Consider the following 13,650-nt stretch of genomic DNA (forward strand, 5'->3'; position numbering starts at 1 on the left):
TTCAGTGTTTTTGAATCTTTACCTGTGTTTAGTATCAGTATTTCTTACACATTTAGGCATTCTGACCTATCAGGATGTGCAGTAGTATCATATTATGGTCTTGACTTGTTTCCTTACTGGTTAGAGATGTTTAATATCTTTTCCTGTGTTTATTTGCCATCTCTGCATCCTCGTTGGTGAAATGCCTTTCGCCCATTTTTTTTAAATTGGATTTGTTAACTATTGAGTTACAGTATTCTTTGTATTCCTTAACCCTTTGTCCATTTTATGGTTTGCTGTCAGTTCCTTCCAGTCTGTTTATCATCTTTCTTGTCTTGCCAGGGGATTCCATAGGGTAAAGTTATCATTTTGATGAGAAGCAGTTTTCTTCTGTTACACCTTATGGTTTTGGTGTCAAGTCTAGAACTCTGATCAGCTTTACTTTTGATGTCTATAGTTTGCTTCTAAAACTTTTATAATTTTATGTTTGGTGTTAAAGTCAAAGATCCATTTTGAGTTAATTTTAATGGAAAGTATGAAGTTTAGGTTGTTACTCTTTGCCTGTGCAAGTCCAGGTACTTTAACATCAGTTATCATTTGTTGAATAAATTCATTGAATTGTTTGTGTAGATTTTGTCAATGATAAGTTGGGAATAGTATTTTTTTGTTTTTTCATACTGGGAATTGAACAGAGGAACTTCCAGTTGCCAGACAGGTGCTGGACCACTGAGATGAATTGCCAGGCCCAAGGGTCTAGTATTTCTAAACTAGTCCATTGAGCTGTGAGTCCCCCTCTGTGAATGCTGCACTCTCTTGATGGTTGTGGTTGTGAGTTAATTCTTAGTATCTGTTGGGCAGAGTGATTCTCTCCCACACTTTATTCTCCTTAGTCAGGATGTTTTTAGCTATTGTAGTGCCTGTTCCTTTCCACATAAATTTCTATTTAATTTTTTTAATTTTAATGAGGGTAAGGTTAAACATAACAAAAGAGAACAAAACAGATCATTAGGAAACAATTTTAAGAGTCACAGATTTCAAAGTAAGTCCACTGGAGATCTTCATTGTCTATCATATTTTCTCTAGTTTTCTTCCAAATAGTTGTGCCCATCTTCACATACATTGAACACATACTGAACATTATAGAACTAATCTAATCATAACAGGATGATGAAGGCTTTTTAGGTCTTCAAGACCTAACATTGAGGAAGTCGACAATCACCGACATAATGCCTCTCATTTCTTCGAAGTAGCTGTCCATAACTTTACATATGCTGAAATTAAACATAAGAGACTAGACTAATATCACTCTGAACAGTGAATAACAGTATTGCTAGATTTTATATTATAATGCTACAGAATTAGCACTGGGTATCTTAGTGTCCCTTTTTCAGAGTATATGTTCATTACATTGTGCATTATATAATCTATTCCCTTAAACCCTTTAGGAATTGTCCCCATGTGTGAATTTCTACATGTATATCTATCCTTTCTGTATTACAGGGAAAAACATATCAAAACAAGACAACAAAACAAATTCATAGAAAAGCATGAAATAAAAAAGATATATAAAACCACAATATTAGGTGATCTACAATAGTTACTATGCTTTCTCTTGCTATTTTAAATAGAATTGCCTACATCATCAGATATAACATAATTGAACATAACATTACACAGCAATTTTAATAAAAACACAACATTTGAGTCATTGTAGGACTTCAAAAGCAGTTAATAATCAAACTGGAATGGGTATGTTATTAAACCTTGTCATCTTCAGAGTAGTTGTCTCTACTCTTAGACTGGATACTATCAAGCACACCAAATTTATCTCTACTCTTAGACTGGATACTATCAAGCTCCAAATTCAAATAAAGTCAGTCAAAACAAAACAGTGGTATAACAAACCAGGTTCAAATAAGATCAGACATAGTAAGACAATGTAAGTAATACCGGGCTTCCGTTCAAGTTATTAGGAAATTAAGAACAGTTACAATAGTATAGTCTGCTACTTTGGGGATAACTGTCTCTGCCCTCAAATCTAGTATGAGTATTTTCTTTTAGAGCCTGGGCTACTTCCCCCAGGTCTCTTCTTGATTTGATAGTTTGTGTTGAGAAGTCTACCATTATTTTGATGAATTTTCCTTTATAGGTGATCTGCTTCTTTTCCCTGACCACTTCTCATATTCTGTTCTTGTGATAGATTTCTGGGATCTTGATTATTATATGTCTGGGTATAGATCTGTTTTGGTTGTAGTTGGTTGGAGTTCTGTATGCATCATTTATCTGGATATCATTTCTTTTTCCTATGCTGGGAAAGTTTTCCTTAATTATTTCTGTGAATAGATTTTGTAATTCGTTTGTAGTTACTTACACTTCTTCACTACCGTTTTTTTTATTCTTAAATTGTAAATGTTCTTGTTGTCTTCTAGCCTTTCAATTGTTACTTCCTGTTTCCTTATTATTTTTAAGAGATCTTTTCTTTCATAATCACACATTGCAAATCTATCTTCAAGTGTTGAAAGGCTAACTTGACACCTCAAACTGCGAGAAAAAAAAAAAGAGTAAGTCAAGCCCAAAGCCAAAAGAAGGGCGGAAATTATAAAAATCAGAGCAGAAATCAATACAATAGAGACTAAGAAAATAATCCAAAGAATCAACGAATCAAAGAGTTGGTTCTTTGAAAGAATAAATAAAATGATAAGCCCCTAGCCAACCTTATTTTAAAAAGGGAAGAAAAAGCTCAAATTCATGCAATAAGAAATGAAAAAGGTGAAATCACTACAGACCCAATAGAAATACAGAAGATCATCAACATCTATTTGAAAAACTCTACTCTCAAAGGTTTGATAACACAGAAGAAATAGACAGATTCTTAGAAACATATGAAGTACCAAAGCTAGATCAAGAGGATGTAAAACTGTTGAATAACCCAATCTCTGTTAATGAAAGTGAAAATGTAATTAAGTCCTTACCTACAAAGAAGAGCCCAGGCCCAGATGGATTCACTACAGAATTCTACAAGAAATACAAAGAAGACCTGATGCCGACACTCCTTAAACTATTCAATGAAAATTGAAAGGGAAGCAATCCTTCCTAAGTCATTCCTGGAAGCAAATATTACTCTAGTACCAAAACCTGAGAAAGACCCAACTATAAAAGAGAACTATAGACCGATCTCCCTAATGAACACAGATGCAAAAATCCTCAATAAAATATTGGCAAATAGGATCCAGCAAATCATCAAGAAGATTATACACCATGACCAGGTGGGATTCATCCCAGGAATGCAAGGATGGTTCAACATACGCAAATCAATAAATGTAATCCACCATATCAATAAAGCCAAAAATAAGAATCACATGATCATCTCTATAGATGCAGAAAAAGCCTTCGATAAGATCCAACATTCATTCATGATAAGAGCTTTACAGAAAATTGGAATAGATGGTCTTTACCTCAATATAATAAAGGCCATTTATGACAAACCAACAGCCAGCATCATACTAAATGGCCAAACATTGAAAGCATTTACTTTAAAATCAGGCACAAGACAAGGATATCCTCTATCACCACTCCTCTTTAATAAAGTACTGGAAGTACTAGCCAGGGCAATTAGGCAAGAGAGAGAAATAAAAGGGGTAAAGATAGGAAAAGAAGAAGTTAAATTGTCATTGTTTGCAGATGACATGATACTCTACATAGAAGACCCCCTAAACTCCATTGAAAGACTCTTAGATACAATAAATAAATTCAGTAATGTAGCTGGATACAAAATCAATACTCAGAAATCAATAGTATTCCTATACACAAACAACAAAATCACAGAGAGGGAAATAAGAGAAACCACACTTTTCACATTAGCAAGCAAAAAATGAAATATTTAGGAATAACTCTTACAAAAGAAGTGAAAGACCTATACAAGGAAAATTATAATACACTAAAGAAAGAAATCGAAGATGATCTCAGAAAATGGAAAAACATCCCTTGCTCATGGATAGGAAGAACAAACATTGTGAAAATGGCCATTCTCCCAGAACTGTTATACAGATTCAATGCAATCCCAATAAAAATATCATCAACATACTTTATAGATCTAGAGAAATCACTCGTAAAATGCATCTGGAACCACAAGAGACCTAGAATAGCAAAGGCAATTCTAAGCAGCAAAGGCAAGGCAGGAGGCATCACAATCCCTGACTTGAAGTTCTACTACAAAGCAACAGTAGTAAAATCAACATGGTATTGCAATCAAAACAGAGCTGAAGATCAATGGACTAGACTAGAAGATACAACCACAACTACAAACACACTCAACCACCTTATCTTTGATAAAGGAGCTAAGCAGGTTCAGTGGAAGAACGACAGTCTCTTTAATAAATGGTGCTGGTAAAACTGGCTCTCCGTTTGCTGAAAACTAAACTAGACCCATGTCTATCACTATGTACTAAATTAAAATAAATGGCTCAAAGATCTGAATATTAAAAAAGAAACACTAAATCTATTGGAAGACAAATTAGCTAGAAACCTTGAAGACATAGGAGTAAGTAGAGAATTCATGAACAGGACTCAAACCGCACAGGAAATACTTCCCAGAATCAATAACTGGGACCACTTCTTATTAAAAATTTTCTGCTTGTCAAAAGAAATCTCCAGCATAGTGAAAAGAAAACCCACAAACTGGAAACAGATTTTAGTGAACTCTCTCTCTCAGACAAGGGCCTCTTGTCTAAAACATATAAAGAATTAAAGAAACTCAGACCTCCGAAATTCAAAGATCCAATCCAAAAATGGGCATCTGAGATGAATATGCAATTCTCAGATGAAGAAATGCAAATGGCAAATAAATACATGAAAAAATGCTCATCATCATTGGTCATTAGAGAAATGCAAATTAAAACCACACTGAGATACCATCTCACTCCTGAAAGAATGGCCAGGATCAAGAAAACCAACAACAACAAATGCTGGAGAGGCTGTGGGGAAAAACGAACGCTCCTACACTGTTGGTGGGAGTGCAGACTGGTACAACCTTTGTGGAGGTCAGTCTGGAGATTTCTCAAAAACTGGGATTGGAAGTCCCATTTATTCCAGCTATTCCACTTCTAGGCATATTCCCAGAAGAACTGAAAGCATCATACAACAGTGATATATGTGCTCCTATGTTTATAGTAGCACAATTTGTAATCGCCAGATCTTGGAAACAACCCAAGTGTCCATCAACTGAGGAATGGATAAAAAAGTTGTTGTATTTCTATACAATGGAGTATTATTCAGCTATAAAGAAGGATCACATTGAGATATTTATCAGTAAATGGGCGCAGCTTGAAACCATACTCATAAGTGAAATAAATCAATCTCACATGTGTGAATACCGAATAGTTTCCCTAATGTAAATAATGATTCAAATATATAAAAATATGGGGTAATTATGATTCCCCACTACGTGGCCTTGAAGCCTTATAAAGTTTTCACTTATTAATTGGAAAGTTTTTATTCTGGGCTTCTTGATATGGAAATATTTGAAGCTATAGTATATGAAGCTTTATTCAAATATTTCAAGGAAAAATACCGACACTATGGTAACTACTCTTAAGTCGGGTTATTTGGTGGTGAAGCACTAGGTTGCTGAAACAGTCACGCTTTGACCTGTATTGTTATATTGTTATGTCCTATTTTATCTCAATCTCTCGCTTATTCATTAATAAATTATTTAGTTATTTTTTATGGTTTGTTTTAATTAAGGGGAAAAATTAAAAAATTAGCAGGATATAAAATAGTAACTTTTTTTTGATTTCCCATTATTTTGTTTTGAAGTCCTGTAATACTTCCACTACCTTGTTTTGACTGATGAGACTCTGTTCCATTCTCTATGATAGTATCAAGTTTCAGGGTATAGGCAACTACTTTGAAGGCAATAAGATTCACTAAGATGCCCATTCTGGTTTGACTATTGTCTCCTTTGGAAGTCCTGTAATGTTTACAATGCTTAAGTTTTATCGGTCTTGTTCTCTACTGTTTTGTTCAACTTTATAATATCTAATGAGATAGACAATTCTTTTTAAGGAAACAAGAGACAACGTTGATAACCATTGTCGATAACCTTGTACTCTGTTTTACATCATGTGCTATGTCTATCCTTGGTTTTGACTAACAGCTTTGTTTTGCCATATTTGACTTTATTCTCCCCCTCAAAAAAAGTAATAAGAACTAAGGAGTAATGAAACCCAAAATATGTAAATTTTGTTGTAAAAAAAGAGAAGGAATAAAAGTGCTCTAAAAGATACAACAGCAAGTGTGTTTAGGGGTGTTAAATAGCTGACCATATTAATGTTTTTGGTTGGATCATTGAACACAACAATTTGCATTCTCACTGTTTGAATGTCCACTTTGTATCTTTGATACTGTGACTTGAGCAAGTATCTCTAAGATGATAATATGTAATCAATTAACTGGTGATTTCTTACTGGTTTTTTTTTTTTTTGTAGTTCTGTATTACTTGTACCCTTACACCGCTTTGTTTTGTTTTGTTTTTTCTCTTTATCCTTTTAAATAAAATTTAAAAAAAAAGAAAGGCTAACTTAAGTTTCTTTTAAGGCATTTTGCCAGCTTTCAATGGAGTTTTTAATTTCCTGGTAATCACTTTGGATCTGTTTCATGTATTCTAGATTTTGTTTATATTCTTTCCTTTCCAAAGCTTTCTTTCCTTTGCTGGGTTCCTCCATTCTTCCTTCTGTGTCTTTTTAAGAGGGCCTTAGCATTTCTTTTCTTAATCTTTTTAAATCTGGCCTCACTTGGATTACAATTTCAGTTTTAAGTTTGTTTATGATGTCACAAAGGTATTTCTTTATGTCTGTTGATGTTGTGGCCAATATTGCACGATTGTTGCACTTGTTCTCTTCTGTGTTTACCTCTCCTGGACTTATTTTCCCAGGGTCAGCAGCTGGAGTTTTTTCTTATTTCTACCTCTTTTTATGTTTCTGGTATCTTTCAGACAGGTGTGTGGTGGAGGTCTCAGGCCCTCTTTGTATTGCTTATGATTTTTCTGAAGTGTGCTGGGTGGGGGCCTGCTGCCCTATCCAGGTTGCTGTTATCTGAGGTGCATGCAGGGACTGTGGGCTAACCCCTCTTCTCTGAGCCAGTCAACCAGCAAGTGCCTTCAGCAACTTAGCATGTGCTTTGTGGACATCATAGTGTCGGGACAGTTTCATCTCTGGCTATTGAGTCCCGAACAGGGGCGTTACTCAGCCCAAACTGATCCCACCAGGCTTCTTTGGGAAAGGGGTGGCTGACTGACACCACCATGGCTCCGGGCTCAGGCCTTGTTCTGCCCAACTCCAATATATCTTCCAACCAGCCACACCTGACATGGGACCCAATTTCCAGCACTCACGGAGAATTAATGCAGCTCTCCACCTTGGCTCCACTCCATGATGAACTTTGTCCTCCTGCCATGGCACTCCGTGCACAGCACAGGACTGGTCTCAGTGAGTGCACCCGGTGCCAGCACACCACCCATGTTTTTCCTTGCTCTTTCTATTTTTCTTTTTCCTTCAGGTTCCTCCTGAATTGCGAGAATCCCTCTCGCCTCATCTGGCCCTCTCCATGTTGTCAAATTGCAGCGCCTGAGCTGTTTTTCCCAGAGAGGCTCTTCACCCACCTACCTATCAAACTGTCATCTTCTTGTCTCCCCCACATATATTTCAAAGTATGCTTATCTGTGTCTAAATTAAAGGTTGTTTAGATTTTGCCAGAAATCACATTCAAGCGATACACATCAGTTTGAACATTGATGCCTAGTTATGACTTCTTTGATTTCTTTCAGCATTTTGTAATTTTCAGCGTATTTATAGGCCACATTTTTAAAGTATAAGCTTTTCATTTTCATTGGGATAATTGTAAGTGATACTATCTTTAGTTTTCCTTTCTGCATGTTTATTGTGTTTTACCAAGAATGCCATGCATCTTGGAATGGGACTGTCCTGCATTCACTTATTAGTTCTAAGTATTTCTTTAGTCATGGATTTCATGGGGTATTCTACATAGGCAATGAGAAAATCTAGAGTGATTTTTACTTTTTTCTTCTTTTATACCAGATGTAGCTTCTTGTAATGTGTTGAATTAAAGTGATAAGAGAAGATATCCTTGTCTTGTTGTCAGTTCTAGTATAAAGGCCTGTGATTACTTACGATGCTAGCACTTGTGGTTTTTGTTGATATAATTTATTAAGTTGATATAATTCCTAACTTTATGAACTTTTTAATGATGAATGTATGTAGGTGTTTGTGAAATGATTTTTCTTTGCCAGTGATAGCAGCACCTCATGTTCCTTCTTTAGTTTATAGAAATGGTGGATTCCATTTATTTTCAAGTATAGAAGAAGCCTTACATACATATAGTAAATTCTATTTTATCCTGATATACTATTTAGTTGTATTAAGTTGGTGAATTTATGTTTGACAGTGTTTTTTTAAAATCTCACTAGTGCAGCCTGTCCTTCATCTCTGCTATGTAGGCTTGGCTGGCCTCAAATTCATAGCCATCCTCCTGCCTCATCCTGCAGAGTGCTAGAGTTATAGAAGGCACCAGCACATCTGGCTATTTTGAAAATTTTTGTGTTTGATTTTGTAGATATTAGCTGATAATTCTCTTCTGTAGAACTGTCTGTATGATTTTGCTATCAGCATAATACTGTTCATGAAAATGAGTAGCATTTACTACTCTTTCCTGGAGAGATTATAAACAATTGTTAATTCTTTCCATATTTGGTAGAAGCTTCCAGTGACACCACTGGGACCTGGAGTGCATTTCAAAGTGGGAGTTTTAAAAACGTGAATTATGTTAGTGTTGTTTGTGTTTTTCAGGTTATGTGTTTCATATTGGTTGCATTCTGGTAGTTGGCAAGCAATTGGTCGAGTAACTTTCTAAATTCATGAATATAAAGTACACAGTATAGTGGTACCTTTGTCTATGAACTTAGTTTATTTTTTGATTTGGGAGCAGGTGGCTGTGGTCGTGTTTTTCACCCAGTGCAGTGTTTGAAAATGGGAACAAAATTGTGCAAAATGCTTTTGTTTGGGAAATGAATCACTTGCACACAGAAGCATTCATGAACTGAGGTATTACTGTACGTGATTCTTATATTTTAATGGCTGCAGAGCATGCAGTGATGTACTCCTCTCCCTTTGTCCCTATCTTTCTTTCTGGTTTTCATCTTTCTTTATGATGGTGTGCTTAAAATTTTGCCCTGGTGGCCTTGAACTGGTGATTCTCCTTGTTCAGCCTCTCTGGGAGCTGGCAAAATAGGCTATTATATTTATCAGATGGTGACCTGCATCTTTATTTCTAGTAATCTAGATAAAAGTTTAGTTATTTTATGAGGTTGTTAACCTGAAACTTTCAGTTTAACTGCTATTTCTGCTCTCATTTTGGTAATTACCTCTTTTCAAACTGCTTTGGGTTTGTTTTCTTTTTAATATAGTTTCTTGAGGTAGGAACACAGATGACTGAGTTTAAACTTTTCTTCTATTGTAATTACTTAGAGCCACAGTTTTTCCTCTAGTCACACTCTTTAAATGCATTTTATATATTTTGTTATGTTTTGGTTTGTTTTTCATTTTAAAGATAATGAAACAAAACAAAACAGAACAGAACAAACCAGTGGCTACCATAATGTCTCAATTTATCTTCAAAATAGTTGTCCATACCTTCACCCACAGTAAGTAAATACAAATCTAAGTAGTATAAAGACAATCAAAAGAAAAGAATGAGAGCCATAAGGGCTTTCAAGTCCAGATACTACCAATTCAATAACAGTTGCCTTAATGTCGCTTGCTGTCTTCAAATAGCTCTCCATTGCTTCCTATATACTGAAATATACTTTCCTTTTGTAATTGAAAACAGACTCAAACCAATCAAAACCAAGAATAAAATCATTATTGAACTTCAGAATGAAGTGGTAGTAAAACATCAATTACTACCATGATTTCTTGCACTTTAAATTCATTGAACCCTTTTTTAACTTTTGTTTCGAGACTCTCTTTGAACGGTGGATTATTTAGACATGAGTTAGTTTATTTCCACATGTATTTAGGTTTTGATATTTGGTTTTGTTTTGTCCTTTTAGTTTGATGGCATTTTGTGTTAGAATTGCCTTTGTCACTGAAGACGTGAATTACTCATTTTCATGTGAAGAAAGGTTTTTTTTTTTTTACTGCATCCTGATTCTTCTGAATATTACAATAAAAGACCGTGGGTCCTATAACATGTATTATGGTAAATGTTTAAATTAAACATTTACTGGTACAAAATAATGCTGACATGCAAGGTCTTTTGACTTTTATAGAATATGCTTCCATTGATATTTTCAATTTCCAGAGCCTTTATGATATTAAATTTGATTTATAGGGTATTGGGGAGGCTCCCATGGGTCCCACCTGGTGTTACCTGAATCGGTGGAAGGCATTTCCCTCGACGAGGGATTCTCTCAGAAAGAACGATGAATGAAGACCCTCAGAGATGAAGAGGCCTCCTAAGCCCGGGGCCTGGTATCTGGTTCACTCTTAATGACTGCACTGCTTCACATCGGGATCTTTTGTTCAAGAGAGGAAATCTAAGGTTTATGATATTAAAGAGGTTTCTTTTCAAATGTTATTGATTTGGCTGGGCATTTCTTGCCAGTTCTACCTGTCTATCTTGATGTGATTCAACTAGAGATGGGGAAAATCTCTAGCCCAGTATAGAAGGCAAAATGGCTCCTGGCAGGAAGATTGCTTTTCCTTTCAGCTTCCCCTTTCCCTTTGTAGGCGGGCAGTGCAACCTGAGTTTTGAACTTGCTTTGCCTTCTCTTTCTCTCATGCGTCATCCTCTGTAGCTCTCAATTTCTCATCCACCTACTCCGTGTGAACACGACTGCCTCCCACTTGGATGTAGGCAGTGTTTTTAGGGGAAGGTCACAGTTGAGTTCCAAGCCATACGTTCTTGGATCAGTCATTCTTTGGATATATTTTTCTGGCATGCGGGCAAATCAGTCAGACTGAATGGGAAATGAGAGTGAGGGAGGCTGTTAAATATTTATTGTTTTTAAGACTGGAGAGTCTCGTACGCTGATTCCTTAGAACAGGAAGCTTAGTATAGGAGGAAAAAAGAACAGGGGAAGAGGCACATACTTGTGGGGCAGGTGAATGGAACACATGCACAGAGGGGCGCCTCTGCTAAGTACTTGGGTGTTTCTGCATTGTCACAGCAGAGAGTGGAGAGACAGCCAGCTTTGAGGTGTTCTGAGGTTGATACAGGAAATGCTGTAATAAGGCCTTCATTTTCTCAAAATTATAGGAAACAAGGCCTTCTTTGCCTGTGTTTGTTAATGTTTCATCATTGAATATAAAATTCTTGTATCATTAAAGACAAAAATTGCTTGCTAAAATTTTGAATTACAAGTAGTGTTGGATTGTGGAAATCCATAATAATTAGGGAACTAGAGTCAGATTTTGGGGTAGCAGTGAAGGTCCACATGAGTTTTTTCTCCTTCGTGGTGAGTACATAGCTAAATTTGATGTTTTTGTTTTCAGAGCAATGAGCTAAAAAAAAGAGAACTCCTAGAGGACCACCCTGTTCTTGGATGGGGCTTCCTCTAGCTGTGGAAACCAAAATGATAGAAACTAAGAATTGATACTATTTGAAAGAGTAAAAATGAGAAGAGGAAGGGTAGAGAGTTTGCCTCGCAACTTGGAAGAAGCTTCACCAACCGGCCGGCTGCGTTGAGTTTGGGGAGGCCTGGAGGTGTGATGGATCTGCTGCTGGGATGCTGACAGAAGCAGAGCATCACAGCCAGACACAAGTCTGCAGTTTGCTTCCTCCGTGACTGTGAATCTGTGAAAAGGCCCCTGAGCTTGGTCCTTAGGGCTGGAAGTCATGGAGGGAGGAATGGAAATAGGCTGTGAACTGCAGTACTCAAGAAGGAAACCTCAAGATGAATTTACATCTCCATGATTCAAGTTTTCATCAGACACCTCTGAGCCCGGCATCACTATACCATCCTGAACATTCTCAGTCTCTGCTAATCTTGGAAGACAAGCAGCTGCTCCTAGTCAACACACGAGGATAGAAGTTTTGAGCAAATAATTCCCTTCCCAGGAGTTTATCCCAAGAAAGGAATTGGAAAAGGAATCAGCGTGTTAGGATACAAGGAGGAAAATCTACATCCATGCAAGTGAGTGAATAAATGAAGGCAGTCCTTTTCAGGTTGATGTTACAAGAATACCTAGGAACTATTTCTGCTGTTATTGTAAACTGCTCTAAAAATCCCCCTAGAAAATAAATGGAGCTCAAGCATTATTCTATTAACTTGTGTGCAGAGTATGTGTCCGTGGTCATATTCTCCAACATTTACTATAGTTTTGGAAACCAGTTATTGAGCGGGGTGTAGCGGTGGGTGCCTGCTATTCTAACACTCTGGTGGCTAAGGCAGGAGAATGGTGGTGAGTTCGAGGCTTGCCTGGGCTACTGACTTTGTTACTTTTCATTCACTGAGACAAAGTACCTGAGGCCTCAAGTTGAGGAAGTAAAGTTTTAATTACTTAGAGTTTGTGGGGTTTCATTCCATACTCAGCTGGCTCTAGGCAGGGTGGCAGAACACAGAGGCAACAGTTCATATCTGCACAGCACCAGAGACAGCAAAGGTAAGAACAACAAAAAGTTAAAGGGGAGAAATGAACCTCTATTTCTCCTTTATATTTTATGCAGGCTACTTAGGGTGGGTGAAGCACTCATACCACCAAGCCCAGCCCTGGACAGTGAATATATTACAAAGTGTGGATTCATCCACTTCTGAAAAAGCGCAGATCCTGTGATCATACTTTGGGGATAATCTAGACCCAGTGAAAACAGCTACAGAGAATTTTAGATTATCCCAAATTATACAGGGAAATCCTACCCTTGCCCACCTGCAAAGTTCCCAATAATTTCTTGAATGTGAAGGATTTCAGCATATATCTGGATTTTAAACTGTTGTTCTGTTTGAATTCACTGTTTGTCTACCTGCAGGCGAAGGTTTTCTCTGATGTCTGCCTTGGTGATGGACTCTGAGACTCTTATCAGGACACTTTGATGTGGCTGTATCACCTCTTTCATCAGTGGCGCTGATTTTGTTAATTAGACCCACAATTCCTTTTCTCTTCATGTCATTTGCAAAAGTGCAATGCTCCGTTTTTAAGAGTTTGCTGTTTAAAAAATTTTTCCAATTAGTTTTGAGACCTTTAGAGGCATCATTGCTGGGTTTCCAAAAAGAGCACGCTTAGTGTGAGGATTACAAGACTGGCACAACTTCTCCAAGACACTTGGCTCCTGTCAGTGGCCCTGCAGTGTTTGAGGCAAACCCATTACATCTGCCAATAACGTGTGCAGCAGGGGACAGACGCAAAATATCTGAAAGCTCATGCTCTCGGTTGTTGCACTTTCATGTTTAGGGTGCACTTGCTAATAATTATGGAAATGTTTGTTCATGTATTGAATTTCTAATCTCACTAGAAATATAGCCAGAATATTGGGATAAAGTTGTTTAATATTTCATAAACTTTAATATATATGTATAGCCTTGTATTCTCTCCTTCTCAGATTTGATTTTCACTCAATCTGATGTTGAATTTTATGAATAATTATTAAATAGAGTATTTT

The sequence above is a fragment of the Cavia porcellus genome, unplaced genomic scaffold (genome assembly GCF_034190915.1).
Source record: "Cavia porcellus strain 051 isolate PalLab524CR breed Dunkin Hartley unplaced genomic scaffold, mCavPor4.1 scaffold_3, whole genome shotgun sequence".
Lineage (NCBI taxonomy): Eukaryota > Metazoa > Chordata > Mammalia > Rodentia > Caviidae > Cavia > Cavia porcellus.